The sequence below is a fragment of the Argentina silus genome (assembly GCF_951799395.1).
Source record: "Argentina silus genome assembly, chromosome: 9".
Classification (NCBI taxonomy): domain Eukaryota; kingdom Metazoa; phylum Chordata; class Actinopteri; order Argentiniformes; family Argentinidae; genus Argentina; species Argentina silus.
The window spans coordinates 2,901,185-2,915,583 of NC_139663.1; the positions used below are offsets into that span (position 1 = coordinate 2,901,185).

Consider the following 14,399-nt stretch of genomic DNA (forward strand, 5'->3'; position numbering starts at 1 on the left):
CACACCAAACAAATAATCATGTGTTTAAATATCCTTGTCGTTTTGAAAAATTACCATTGTCACCTGCACAGGAATGCCATGCAGCCAACATTGAAGAAATGTGCTTCTCAAATCTGTCATTAACACTGTTTTCCACACGCTTTTTTCATTGCATTACCATATAATCAATTGGTCATTGATGCGTCACGAATAACGACAATGCGTCGTAAATTAAAGAAATGTAAACATGAATTATGTTATTACTGTGTAAGCATCGCAAAGCTGTATGCGCAAAGGCGTCTGACGTCACTGTGGCTTGCCTGAAACAAAGGAATTAGAGAAACGTGCTTACAGGGGCGTCGAACCGGCTTGTCCCCCTGATGGAGCAAAGTTGCTACAGTGACAAAGACAAGCTCCGCGCTCATGGGCAATTTATATGGGGCAACTGTGCTGCGAGTATCTAAGCAGTCGTCGTGCATGGATAAAATGCAATGTTTCAAACAGATCTGATGAATTCACCTACTTTGAAAAAGTGTGCGTTAAGGGAGTCCTTTTGACACAAAGCGAAAATCTACAGTCAAGCGTCAATCAGCAGACAGCCGTGTGTTCTTTAGTCATGAGCCTGTTGTCAAAACGGCAGAAAAAAATGGTCAAAAACGAAATATTGTTTCTACACTTAAAATGAACAAAGAAAAAATGAGCTAGCCTGATATAAGTCATGTTCATGACGATGCAAATGTAACGAGATTTCGAACTGTTCTGTTGCACACGTTGGGACTCATTTTATTTTTCTACAAAAATCATTTGCCATGACGGGAATCGAACCCGGGCCGCCCTGCGTTACAAGGCAGATTCCTATCCGCTAGACCATTTGGGAAGACGTGATATATGCATCCTAAGATATCTAAGTGTCATTTCGATGAGGTCTGTAGCAGAGGCCATAGAGCACACCAAACAAATAATCATGTGTTTAAATATCCTTGTCGTTTTGAAAAAAAACCATTGTCACCTGCACAGGAATGCCATGCGGCCAACATTGAAGAAATGTGCTTCTCAAATCTGTCATTAACACTGTTTTCCACACGCTTTTTTCATTGCATTGCCATATAATCAATTGGTCATTGATGCGTCACGAATAACGACAATGCGTCGAAAATTAAAGAAATGTAAACATGAATTATGTTATTACTGTCTTCGCATCGCAAAGCTGTATGCGTAAAGGCGTCTGACGTCACAGTGGCTTGCCTGAAACAAAGGAATTAGAGAAACATGTGCTTACAGGGGCGTCGAACCGGCTTGTTCTTCAGTGGCTTTCCCAGTCACCGGACCTGAATCCAATAGAACACCTTTGGGATGTGGCAGGACGGGAGATTCACATCTTGAAATTCCACCTGAAAAATGTACAGGAATTGCGTGATGCAATCATGTCATCATGGACCAGAATCTCAAAGGAATCAATGTCACAAAGAATTGAGGCTGTTTTGAGAGCAAAGGGAGGCTCTACCCAGTATTAGTATAGTGTTCCTAATAAAGTTTTGGGTGAGTGTATATCTAACTATCTTTGTTTTTGCTGGTCTGTAGGATCTATGATGGCTATCAGCCCGTCCTGTGTATCATGGACACAGCCATGATCTAAACCATCCTCATCAAGGAATGCTACCATCTTTTCAGTAACAGGAGGGTAATACGCTAAATTGAAGTTGTTGTATGGGGAAAAAAACATAAGGGCTTCTTAAATAGATAATATCATTGTTATTATAGCATTATTAATATTAGGTTAATCTTGCAGTATATAATAATTATTATTTTTCTAGAATTTCTATCTCAACGGGCCTCTGTATGACGCCGTGTTTATCGCTGAGGATGATACATGGAGACGGATCCGCAGTGTCCTGTCTCCCTCCTTCACCAGTGGGCGGATCAAAGAGGTACAGTCCCATCTCTCCTTTCCTTCTTTTATTCATTCCAACAACACAAATAAATGAATGACTAACAACTCTGACGTGTGTGTGTGTTTATGTGATTTGTACTATGTGTATAGTGTGCATTCATTGTTGTTTGTTGTTGTGTGAAGCAGCAACTTTAATTGTCCAAGACAAATTTCTATCCGGGACAATAAAGCATATTTAATCTTATCTTAGATAAGTTCAGTGGTCAGATGACAGAGTATAGAATAATAGTTCATCTTTGGAGTCACTTATTCCTTGACTATATACATAATGTATCCTGTATGAATGTATATTCTCAGGCTATATAAATATTAAAATAATTCCTGTTTCAAACATGATATTAACCCATGTTTTGCACATATTAATCCATGTATCAATCATCATGTTTTTCCATGTATCCTTCCCAACTCAGATGTTCGGGATCATGAAGCAGCACTCTGGTAATTTGGTCAGCAATCTGAAGAAGACGTCCGATAACGAAGAGCCCATTGAACTAAAAGAGTGAGTATTTCTCTCCGAGAAGATAAGGTGAATTTGTAATTTCAGTGAACTCCCCCTTTAATTTTGTGGTTGTGGTTCTGGTGGTCAAAGATTGTGTGGTTGTGTTCCAGGGTCTTTGGACCATACAGTATGGATGTGGTCGTCAGCACTTCATTCAGTGTCGACATCGACTCAGTCCACAACCCCTCTGACCCCTTTATGACCAACATCAAGAAAATGCTCAAGTTTGACATCTTCAGCCCACTGTTCCTCACAGTTGGTACAACTGCCCCCATATAGCTTTCAGTCTAAATCATTTTGTGCTTAATAAATGAAGCTATCGATTTCATTGATTAGACTGACATACACTGTGGAAACACTCTAATAAGTCCCTTTCTCACACCTACCACCCCATTTCTCCCACTCTCTCCATCGTCATAGGATTGAGCGATCATGAGATCTTGTCCCAGGCGATGATTTTCATCTTTGCTGGCTATGAGACCACCAGTAGCTCTCTGTCCTTCCTGGCCTACAATCTGGCAACCAACCCTCACATCATGACCAAGCTGCAGGAGATAAACACTGTGTTTCCCAACAAGGTAACCCCTCTGCAGACTCCTATATAGTACTATTCATGTGGAACAGGAAATATGATAGTGACAGTATTTTAGAGGGTACTGATGAGTGTGTAACCCCTGTGCACTGTAGACTCCTACAGTATATATTACTGTTGCTTTGGAACAGATGGTTAGATAGGTGACAGTATTTTGCAGTGTGCTAATGTGTCTGTAGCATCCCTGTGCAGACTTCTGCCCAGTGCTATTCATTTGAAACACGAAGTAGATAGGTGTTGTTGGAATCTTCAGAATAGTTAAAAGGCCAGTACCTGAGGACCTGAGGGATCTACAGGGTATATACCTTAAAAGCATGTCTGACATGCAGTGGTGTGCGTGACCATAGACTCTAGAATCTAGATCAAGAGAAGGCTGAGTGAGTCACCAATTCTTAGCAGGTGGTTTTGGAGCAAATTGGATAAACTGTTCAAAATAGCAATATGAAACTGGAGCTGTGTTCACACTACAGCACTGTTATAACTACAGTGGTGATACAATAGTACACCCTACTGGTCGAAATGAGGAAAAGCTTACGGCACCGGATCCTCAACCGACCAATGGTTGAGCGCCGTTGAGCAAAGTTGAGCGCTAACCCACCAATGACTTTGTCTTTTCTATTCCTAAATGAACCAGCTGATCAGGTTTTTTTGTTGAATTGAAAGATGTTTTAATATTTTGTAGCGCTCAACTCACCAATCATTGAGCGAGGAATTTCAAACGTCATCTAATGTATACGGCTCCGGCGGTCACTATCGGTGAATCTCATGTACGATGTCCCTGTTACTCAGGTAAGTTTTATCCTCTTCATCCTTCGCTAGTTAGACATTTGTTAGGCATGTATAAAGCTGTGCCGATTTTGTCAAAAGATAAAAGATTGTCTGGAAATCAGCAACTGACCATATCATCGTTGACATATGCGGGATTTGGCTTGTTAATGTGTAATGACAACGTATTGACAACCTGTCAGTAGGCTAGCTGGCTAGCGCTAGCAGCTAACGGGTCTGGTGACACGGAGTTGAGAACGAACAAACATCCCATAAAAAGTGTACCCACACACTTAGAACAAGCGCATGGCGAGAGGTCTCATTGCCCGGTTTCGACGTGCCAATGCTCCTGCGCCAAAAGTCTTATATGCAGACAACAACTGCTGTCGGTAAGTTTAATAACAATTCCATTGAAACCTATGATGAAATTGATAATCCAAGTGATGTACATATCAGTTAACTTCATATAATTTTTTTGCAAGACACACATGGATAACACAGTTATAAAAACATGTAACACACGTACACAAAATGTTGATATAATTTCAGTGACAGCGGTTCATCCTTCCTGGAGAATCTGTTTGGTGACTGGGTGCAGAGGGGTACTGTGGTCAGGCTGGACATCCGACACTGGCTGCACCGCTGGGATACTGTTGTCATCAAACAGAGCCACGCCAAGTACGGGGTGTTCATGAGTGCCTTGGCAGGTGCGGTGCTCGCCTACAACAAGGCGGACATGATGCTCCTAGTCCAGGCGGTCAGGAGTGGCAACCAAGAGCTGTACGCCAGGTATTCGGACGAGGAGATGATGGCGTTCCTCAAGCCTCACCAGGTCAGGTCGTATGTCAGGCGCATTACCCGCGGGGTTGTGGTAAGTGTGATATTGATCCATGTATGAATTTCATGAATAAGAAGCAAACATACTTGTTTATTTGTCAATATGGATTCAACTGTACTGGACTAAGGTGCCACTCAGATCTAGTTTTGAAAATAAATGTAAGATCATTAGGAGTAACGACTGATTTAACACTGTGACGGCCCGCTGGCCTGTGCCTTTCCCTTCACCATATTTAACCCTCTGTTTGTCCTCGTTGTTTCTGTGAGTATTCCAGGTGTGCAGACTCTACCTGTGTCATGCTGTTTCCTTTGTTTTGCCTTTGCTATCTTTTGTCTTTGTCATTTGGATTTGGTGCAGACGTTTTGCCCATTTGTTGATAATTGCACCATATGGGAAAATAAAGCCAGTTTTGTTATTGGTAAAACCTACTCCGTCCATCAATTGTGTTACACTCATTCTAGTTGTGACAACACTCAAAGCTGAGAATATATATGTTACAGGAGACCGCTTTGGTGATTGAGTCCATCATTGCAGAGTTCAGGGGACCAGCAGGCCTTGACATTGACGGAATCCACCTGTTCAAGTCGACAGAGGCAGTTGATGCTCACTGGGCAACTGCAAGCAAGCATCTCAGTTGCATGCAGGTGGGTTAATGTCTTTGCAGTCATCGTGTGTCATTATAAAACCATTCAAACTTGTATGGCAACATTTCAAAGGACACCAGAATAAATAAGGAACTTGCAATTCGTTGTGCTTTACAGGATCCCCCTGGCATACAGCTGTATGTTTCTGTGAAGGTGGTGGTGCTGAATGGCATTCGGCTGAACAAGCACAGGTGCCGGCGAGGCAGTAACTCTTTGGAGGGGTTGCACGCACACCTGTACAATGCCATTCCTTCACAGAGATGTGGGATTATGCCATTCCAAGTGAGTAATTAAAAAAAACAAAAACACTTCGATATAGCGTAGTTTCAATGATGCATTTTATTTCACAGCTTTAGTCATCGCTTCTAAGCATATACAATAACAGTCAAAATGGTCATGTGTTTCAGGTATACCTGATGGCCTTTGCTGTGCAGTGGAACAACCGCATGGCATCACTCCGGGTTGCTGGTGGTCAGGGTCGGCAGACGTCGTGCATGGACGTGCGACAGATCCAGCGCATCAATCAGCAGGCCGAGGTTATCTTCGGCAAGGATCACATCCTGGAGCCCAACTTTGCTGCTCCAATGCCCGTCCCTGATGCGTACGAGCACCCAGACGAGGAGGAGCTCCTTGGCGTGGAGTATGCCATGTGCCAGTCCACCAGCTTCACTGCTAGGGACTACTATGTCCAGAAAGGTACAGTACTTAATCACACACTTACGCAAGGTTATCCTTAGTTATCCATAGTTTTTCATGCATATTCTAGCAATGACGACAAACATGGTATAAAGTTAAGTTTTAAAAGCAAAGAAGCAAAGAAACCGTGCATATTATTGAATGAATCCACAAGTGGTTGTTGTAACTACGCAGACACATTTGTGATTAGTACAATTACATATTTGCAGTTGAGGAAGAGCAGTCTCGTGAGGAGTCGGAGTCGGAGTCGGTTGAACAGGAACAAGGTGAAGATGAGGAGATGGCAGACGAGGGTCTTGGCATGTCTGCAGAGTCAGAGGAGGATCCTATCGACAGCGTCTGTAGGAAGCATGCCATCCTAACCCAGGCAGAACAGGTGGAGGAGGAGGATAGTCCTGCTCTGCAAGATGTGCTCATGAGCCAGAGACATCTGCATCTTGCTGCTTCTAGAACTGGCAGACAACAGCGACCTCCACCTAGTGCCAGCCGACCTCAGGCAGAAGATCACCACCGCCGCCAGCTCTCTTCACGAGCATGACAAGACCGCCGCCCTATTCGTCAAACAGTATGAGTCCAGGTGGGGCTACACCTTGTTTGGTCGGTGCCTTGTTTGAGTCAGTGTTTCAAAGTGTTTTAGCAAGTAGAGCAATACAGTCAGCCTATTTATTTACATTGTAGTTAAAAATGCACTTTGTAGTTTAATTAAAGAATGTTCTTGTCTTTTTTTATTATTTATATTGTAGTTAAAAATGCACTTTGTAGTATTTTTTTATACAAACATGTTCTGGTCTATGTCCAATATCCGGTCCAATCTAACCTCTGTTTCAATCTAACACAATTCATTTACATACCCTTTATTGTTAGTTTATGTTCAATTAATCTGTGTTTTTGTCATGCGTGTCCTCGTGCCGTTTTTTTGTGTGCATGTCCTTGTGATGTTTGTATGTCTTTGTCAGCTCCATGTTTAACTAAATGTTTGTAAATGTTTGTCTCTCGTCATCTCACTCATGGCCTGTACCTTGACGTGGTGAGTGGGCTTTCAACTAAACAGGTCTGCCTACTTGTGTTTGTGTGTCATAAAAATAATATATCTGTGCCCCATACATGGAATCTGAGTGCATATGTAGTAAATGGAAAAATGTGCATGTTGAAACCTTTACATTGGGTTCTTTGTAAATTTTGAATGCATTTTCGTTTCACAAAATGCACTGTTCTCATGTCTTATTCAGTAACTGTTGGTGACCATCTGCGGCATTTTAGCAACCACACTCTCGCAGTTCGTTGGGACGAAACACATTCTAGTTAAAGAATAAAACTGTAATACTATTTGGTAATTTGTGAATAACACTTTTAAGTAATAGTATAAATAAAAGTATTATAAAAGTATTTCAAGTATTTTGGAGTCTCTGTATGCTTGGGTTTCAGAAAAAAAGAGGAGGGTGGGACATGTCAAAAATGATTGTAGGTCAAACACCTAGAGTATAAGCTCTAAGAAAATACTTTTACCAACACCCAGTTTATTAATTATGGGCTGCATGGTAAGTAGGATGGTGGGGCATATCTCATGTCACACATCATAACACGAGGTGCAAGCATTCAGAAATGGTATGGTTTGTATGATCAGTTTCCCCTTATAAAGGGGAAATACACTATGGTATTTTTTTGAGGGGGGTGTTTCCAGGACGCTGGACTACACAGTTAAGCCTTCTCGAGGTGTCGTGGGCCTAACTTAACGAAACACCGGTGACAGAAGGTGCCCACTTGATAACCCCAATGACATGATGCTTACCTCAGTTGGCTAGAGTAGGTAACCGGTGAATGGTACCACCTGAGGAATGACTCCGTAGACCTATGACGGCGTAGCCTGATGTTTGCTATGGTGTTGCATCGAATGGTGGATATATCACTCGCTTTGTTGGTTTGATTTGGCCTTCTACATCTGTTTTACCTTGGATCATGGCACAAGGGATTATAACATCTTGTCCTGTGTATTAATAAATGCTAAAGCTAGCTTAGGCTAGTGACTGTTGTGAATAGAGCAGCTGACAACTAGGGAAAGACCTTGTGACAGAATGGAAAGACAGCTGACAGGAGGAAATAGACCCCACCGGGGCGGCATTGGGTTAGCAACTCAATGCTGCAGTAACCAAGGTTGTATAAACCTAGTGGTTACACCCTACCTAGCTACAGAAACGACTTTGAGAAAAACACCCCTAGAGTCTGCGAGAGCGGGGGCGGAAGATGACTCATCTATGGCTAACATGGTTATTGACTCTGGAACGGACCTGACTACGAGTAGGGAAAACATGGCTGTGGAAGGCACTAGATCAGAGATGGGTGGGAAGAAGCTCCAAACTTGTTCATGCGGCTGGCAAAAGGTAACAACTTTGAAGGGTCTTAGAATCCATCAAGGGAGGAGGAAGTGCTTGGTAGAGGGAACACAGGGATCCCGCATTGACAATTATTTCCTCAGAAGTATGTCAAGTCAGTCGGTTGAAGTCCAGCGGCAGGAAGTAAACCACAGTTCGCAGGACATCAGCACCCCTGAAGTAGGTCCTAGCACTGAAGAAGACAGAGAGACCAGCCAGCCCAAAAGGGAAAAGATTAGTGCCCAGAAGCCGAGAGTTAAATGGCCAGGGGCTTCAGAAAACAGGGTATGGGAAGGTATCAACAGTGACTTGAGTAGGATTTTAGACAAGTTGAAAGGTACTGCCGAGAGTAAACTGGAGAAAATGGGCGATATTATCTATGATTATGGAGCAGAAAGATTTGGCGTGTCCGAGAAAAAGAAGAAGACAGGTACTGAGGTAATTAAATCTAGGCGCCAACAGGAAATGGATAGACTTATCAGGGAGAGAAGACAGCTCAGGAAACAGTGGAGGAAAGCTACAGAGGCTGAGAAGGAAGGGTTAAATAGGCTGCAGGTAGATGTGAAGGAGAGACTGGCAGTGTTAAGAAGAGCAGAGAGCATTAGGAAAAACAGGAAAAAGAGAGAGCGAGCTAGAACAGCATTTTACAAAGATCCATTTAGATTTGTGAAATCGTTATTTAGTAAGGGGAAAAATGGTAGCCTTAGGGCTCCAAAACAGGAGCTTGAGGGACATCTGGAGGAAGTGCATAGAGACAGAGAAAGGTCTAGACAGCTACCCCTCCCCCCTGACATTCCACCTATTGGAGAGATAACCAGTCAGTGTGACGATAGCCCACCTAGGTGGAAAGAGGTACAAGAGATAGTAAGGCGGGCTAGGGCGTCTTCAGCCCCAGGGCCCAATGGAGTCCCTTACAGGCTGTACAAGAGTGCGCCAGATGTGCTGAGGTTCTTATGGACATTGATGAAGGTAGTCTGGAAGAAACAGGTTATTCCTAGGGCATGGCGTAGAGCAGGGGGAATTTTTATTCCCAAAGAAAGAGACTCTGTAGACATTAGTCAGTTTAGGCCTATAAGCCTTCTTAATGTGGAAGGGAAGGTTTTCTTTAGTGTGGTGGCACAGAGGTTGTCTAGTTACTTAGTAAAGAATAGCTTAATTGACACTACGGTGCAAAAGGCTGGAATTCCAGGCTTCTCCGGGTGCTTGGAACACACCAGCATGATTTGGAATCAAATTCAGACAGCTAGACATGAGAAGAAAGACCTTCATGTGGTATTTTTGGATCTGGCGAATGCTTTTGGGTCAGTACCGCATAGTCTGTTATGGGAGGCGTTTGACTTTTTTAAAGTGCCAGACAGTATAAAGAGGTTAGTTAAAGCTTACTTTTGTGACATTCAACTCTGTTTTACTACAGCAGAGTACACTACAGCTTGGCAACAGCTAGAGATAGGCATTATGGCAGGCTGTACAATTTCCCCTTTGGCCTTTACCATGGCAATGGAAGTCATAATCAGAGCCTCGAAATGGGTAGTGGGTGGGGAAAGGTTGCAGGGAGGGCTGCGCCTCCCACCAATCAGGGCTTACATGGATGACATGACAACTATGACATCAACAGCCCCTTGTACTAGGAGGCTACTGGATAAACTAAATAGCAACCTAGAATGGGCTAGGATGAAAGTGAAGCCAAGCAAGTCTAGGACTATCTCCATTGTCAAAGGGAAGATAGCTGATAAAAAGTTTTTCATTGGTGGGGAAGTGGTTCCAACAGTGTTAGAGAAACCGGTTAAAAGCTTAGGAAGATGGTATGACGCAAGCCTCAATGACAAGAGTCAATGTGAGGAGTTGAGGCAGGAGATGATTCAAGGCATCAAAGGTATAGATAAGTCAGGGCTCCCAGGCAAGCTAAAGTTGTGGTGCCTACAGTTTGGATTGTTGCCTCGGCTGATGTGGCCACTGACAGTTTACGAGGTTCCCATATCGAAGGTTGAAAAAATGGAAAGGTTGATTAACTCTAATATTAGAAAGTGGTTTGGAGCCCCGCGCTGTCTGACCAGTGTGGCCCTGTATGGAAAGGGCATGCTAGAGCTGCCGATTTCTAGTCTGACAGAGGAATTTAAATGTGCCAAGGCTAGACTGGAAATGACTCTAACCCAGTCAAAGGACCCAGTTGTTAGAAGTGCAGCGCCCATAGTTAAAACTGGAAGGAAGTGGAAGCCTAAAGAGGCAGTGCAACAGGCACAGGCAGCCCTTAGCCATAGGGATATCATTGGGCAGGTTCAGCATGGACGTGGAGGTCTAGGGCTGTGTGCAGGAAAACCTGTGTGGAGTAAGGCAACAGCAGTAGAAAGGAGGAAACTGGTAGTGGAAGAAATACACAGACAGGAGGAGATGATAAGATGTACAAGGGCGGTGGCACAGGCAAAACAAGGCCAGTGGGTAAACTGGGAGAGTGTAGTGAAGAGAAGCTTGAAGTGGAAGGATTTGTGGAGCATGGAGGCAAGCAGAATTAAATTTATCGTAGGGGCTACTTATGACGTACTGCCATCTCCCCAAAATCTTAATCAATGGTTGGGTGAGGATGCTGCCTGCCCGTTATGTTCCAGCGTATGCACACTTAGGCATATAATGACTGGGTGTAGAATCAGTCTTTCTCAAGGGCGATACACGTGGCGTCACAATCAAGTGTTGAAATGTTTAGCTGCTGCAGTTGAGGGAAAACGGCTAGAAGTAAACTCGCTAGCTAGTAGTGGCCAGCGGAAAGACATTGCATTTATAAGAGAGGGAGAGACTGGCGTAAGGAGGCCAGGGCGCAGCTGCGCGCAGGGACAGTTGCGAACTGGCGCAGATTGGAAGTTAAAGGTAGATTTAATTGAACAGCTAATCGTACCGGCTGAAATTGCTAGCACTAATTTGCGGCCAGACATGCTGCTGTGGTCTGAAGCACAGAAGCTAGTTTATATTATCGAACTCACGGTCCCTTGGGAAGACCGGGTTGACGAGGCTTATGAACGAAAGAAAGCTAAATATGCAGAATTAGCGGCAGACGCGACACAGCGTGGGTGGACCGCTTTTGTTCGCCCAGTGGAAATTGGTTGTCGAGGATTTGTGGCCAAGACAACCTATGCACTGCTAACGGAGCTGGGTATTCGCGGACGAGAATTGAAACTGGCGATAAAGAATATGTCGGTAGCAGCGGAGAGCGCTAGCCAGTGGCTGTGGCTGAGGCGGAAGATCAGTAGCTGGGGTTCCCGTTAAAGGTAAGATGCAACAGCGACTTGACTAGAGCATGAGGTAGCATAGCTTGGCATTGTTTGGCTATATTAATGAGAAGGCATCGTGTCATATTGTGGTGGTGAGGGGTTTTGTACTGCCATTGTTTGGCTATATTTATGAGAGGATATCGTGTCATAGTGTGGTGGGGGGGGTTAGTACTGCTAGCCAGTGTAGGCTAGCCATGAAGTTGCACGGACACAAACATTCCCCCACAACATAAATAAAGGGCACACTCACCCCTCCTTTCCCTAATCCGGGACCGTATCCACCCGGGGGCTTCCCCACCTCTAACCCTTCCCTCTACCCTAAATTAGGGTTTGAATCCCTGCATCTACACTTATATAAAGACATAAACATAAACACATGCACACACTATTTAGGCCCCCACATACACCGTTCCCTTACCTTACAGAAAACATTTACCCTAGATAGGGCATCACACACACACACTGATGGGGTGGGTAGGCTGATAGGTTGGTTGTAGGGTTTAAGTTAAAGATAGTATTGAGGTAGTGGTGTTGAGGGGGGTGTTTCCAGGACGCTGGACTACACAGTTAAGCCTTCTCGAGGTGTCGTGGGCCTAACTTAACGAAACACCGGTGACAGAAGGTGCCCACTTGATAACCCCAATGACATGATGCTTACCTCAGTTGGCTAGAGTAGGTAACCGGTGAATGGTACCACCTGAGGAATGACTCCGTAGACCTATGACGGCGTAGCCTGATGTTTGCTATGGTGTTGCATCGAATGGTGGATATATCACTCGCTTTGTTGGTTTGATTTGGCCTTCTACATCTGTTTTACCTTGGATCATGGCACAAGGGATTATAACATCTTGTCCTGTGTATTAATAAATGGTCAAAGCAATGCATCAATGGTGATCAAGTATTATAGACTACAATTTAATCTGACTCCAATAAGATTAGTAGGTTGACCTCGAATGTAGTTTATCAACTAATAACACGTGAGTAAGGCTAAGAAGGGCTACGGAGGAAAGAGATATGAATGGTGGTTTATTTAACAGTTACCAATAACCTTAAATGTAACCAAGTAAACCAAATGAAAGAAATCAAGTTACATAGGTTAAAACCAGATAAAACAGAGAAGTTGTCTTTGTGTCTTCTCCCAGACTCTGAAGTGTCAATATGCATTGCTAATTAGATTGTGCTGACTGCACCCCCTGGGTGGTCATTACAATGAGTCGTGTGAATGGCTCAAATGTCTTCCAGACAAAGTGAGAGTGCATTAAATACATTCTTACACCCTTTATAGTTCAGGCCAAAAATGTTATAATTGTACACTTTTCCACCTAAATATATAAATCTCATCAATCTACATACCTGTTTATACCTGTTTATACTGTTCATACAGCATTCCATTTTTATATTTATTCTGCTATCTACCCTATTGTTACTGTTAATACATATATACTGCTAGACTGCATTGCCTATACAGCTCATATGCTGATACACTGTTCATACTGTAACCTATTTATTCTGCTTATAATGCTACTGCTATTCATTTACTGCTTACACTGCACTACTATACTATACTGCACTACTTACTGCTCACATACTGCACTACTTGTATATACTGTTCATTGCACTTTCTGCTTTTTGCACTTCTGGTTAGACGCTAACTGCATTTCGTTGTCTCTGTACAAGTACTCTGCACAATGACAATAAAGTTGAATCTAATCTAATCTAATCATCTACATCAACTCAAACTATGCAAATAATGCAAACAACATTCAGCAGCCAAGTGGATTTCAATCAATTCTTATACATGACATTTCTGTAAATAGAACTTCAGGCCAGTGAACACCAGGGGGCATCCTTCTTTCTGATCAATTTTCATCCGATCCCAGGTTGAGCAATAGGGACTTGGGGGGGTCATGGGCCATTCCCAGGCGGTCTCCCATCCAAGTACTAACCCGGCCCGACCCTGCTTAGCTTCCGAGATCGGGCGTGTTGTTTTTTTTTTTAATCTTTTTATTATCAAATATACATTTTACAAAGCATATTTTATATTATTTACAGCAGGTGTTCAATACATCTAACATGGACATGACATAAGCACACTACATTAAACGTGACGGACATAACACACACAGAACATTTGTGAAATTGTACTCAATCCCCAAAACAAAACCTCGTGTGGCGAAGTGACCTGCCAGGACTTATAAATGCCTGAACGCCATCTCCTATCCAAATCAAAGAAACCAATATAATAAAACGGTGACCTTGGAACTCGACAGGCTTCTGTTTTTTTCCCGCAAGCCCGCAGTCAAAACAAAGAAATCAAACATCCCCTACCAAAAACAAGACGGAGTACCCACCCGGTGTCTACAACTGCCTGGGGGCCTCCATCAAATCAAAGAACTCAAAAAAAAAGTGCCCAATGCTACACATTAAAACCTAAATCCCCAGATCCGGTTGCTGATATTAGCGTGCTGTTTTTTACAAAGTATTTTTCAAAATCCACCCTCCCAAAAGTGTACACTAATCTAATATTCTTTTTTAAAAGTGATACAAACAGACCCCACACCCTCATAACTCTCCCTTCATAGTGCGCTATATTCCTCCTACATATAATTGCATATCTTAAATTGCTCATGATTATATTTACTAAATTAATATTAACATTTTTCTTTATTCCACATATTCCAAATAACAATATTTTCTTCCATTTCATTTCATTTTCAATTTTCACCCCACAGTGTACATTCAACAGATTTCTCACATTCACAAAGAGTACAGACAACATTGAGCATTCAAAAAATAAGTGATCAAA

At 43.0% G+C, this 14,399-nt stretch overlaps 1 long non-coding RNA gene across 1 annotated transcript; it reads left to right on the forward strand.

The window, feature by feature from the left end:
* The first annotated feature begins 5,163 nt into the window (after window positions 1-5,163).
* Window positions 5,164-5,750, forward strand: LOC310810316. Its single transcript, XR_014554427.1, has 3 exons — window positions 5,164-5,268; window positions 5,386-5,550; window positions 5,676-5,750. It is a non-coding gene; the product is annotated as an uncharacterized lncRNA (long non-coding RNA).
* Window positions 5,751-14,399: the final 8,649 nt, after the last annotated feature.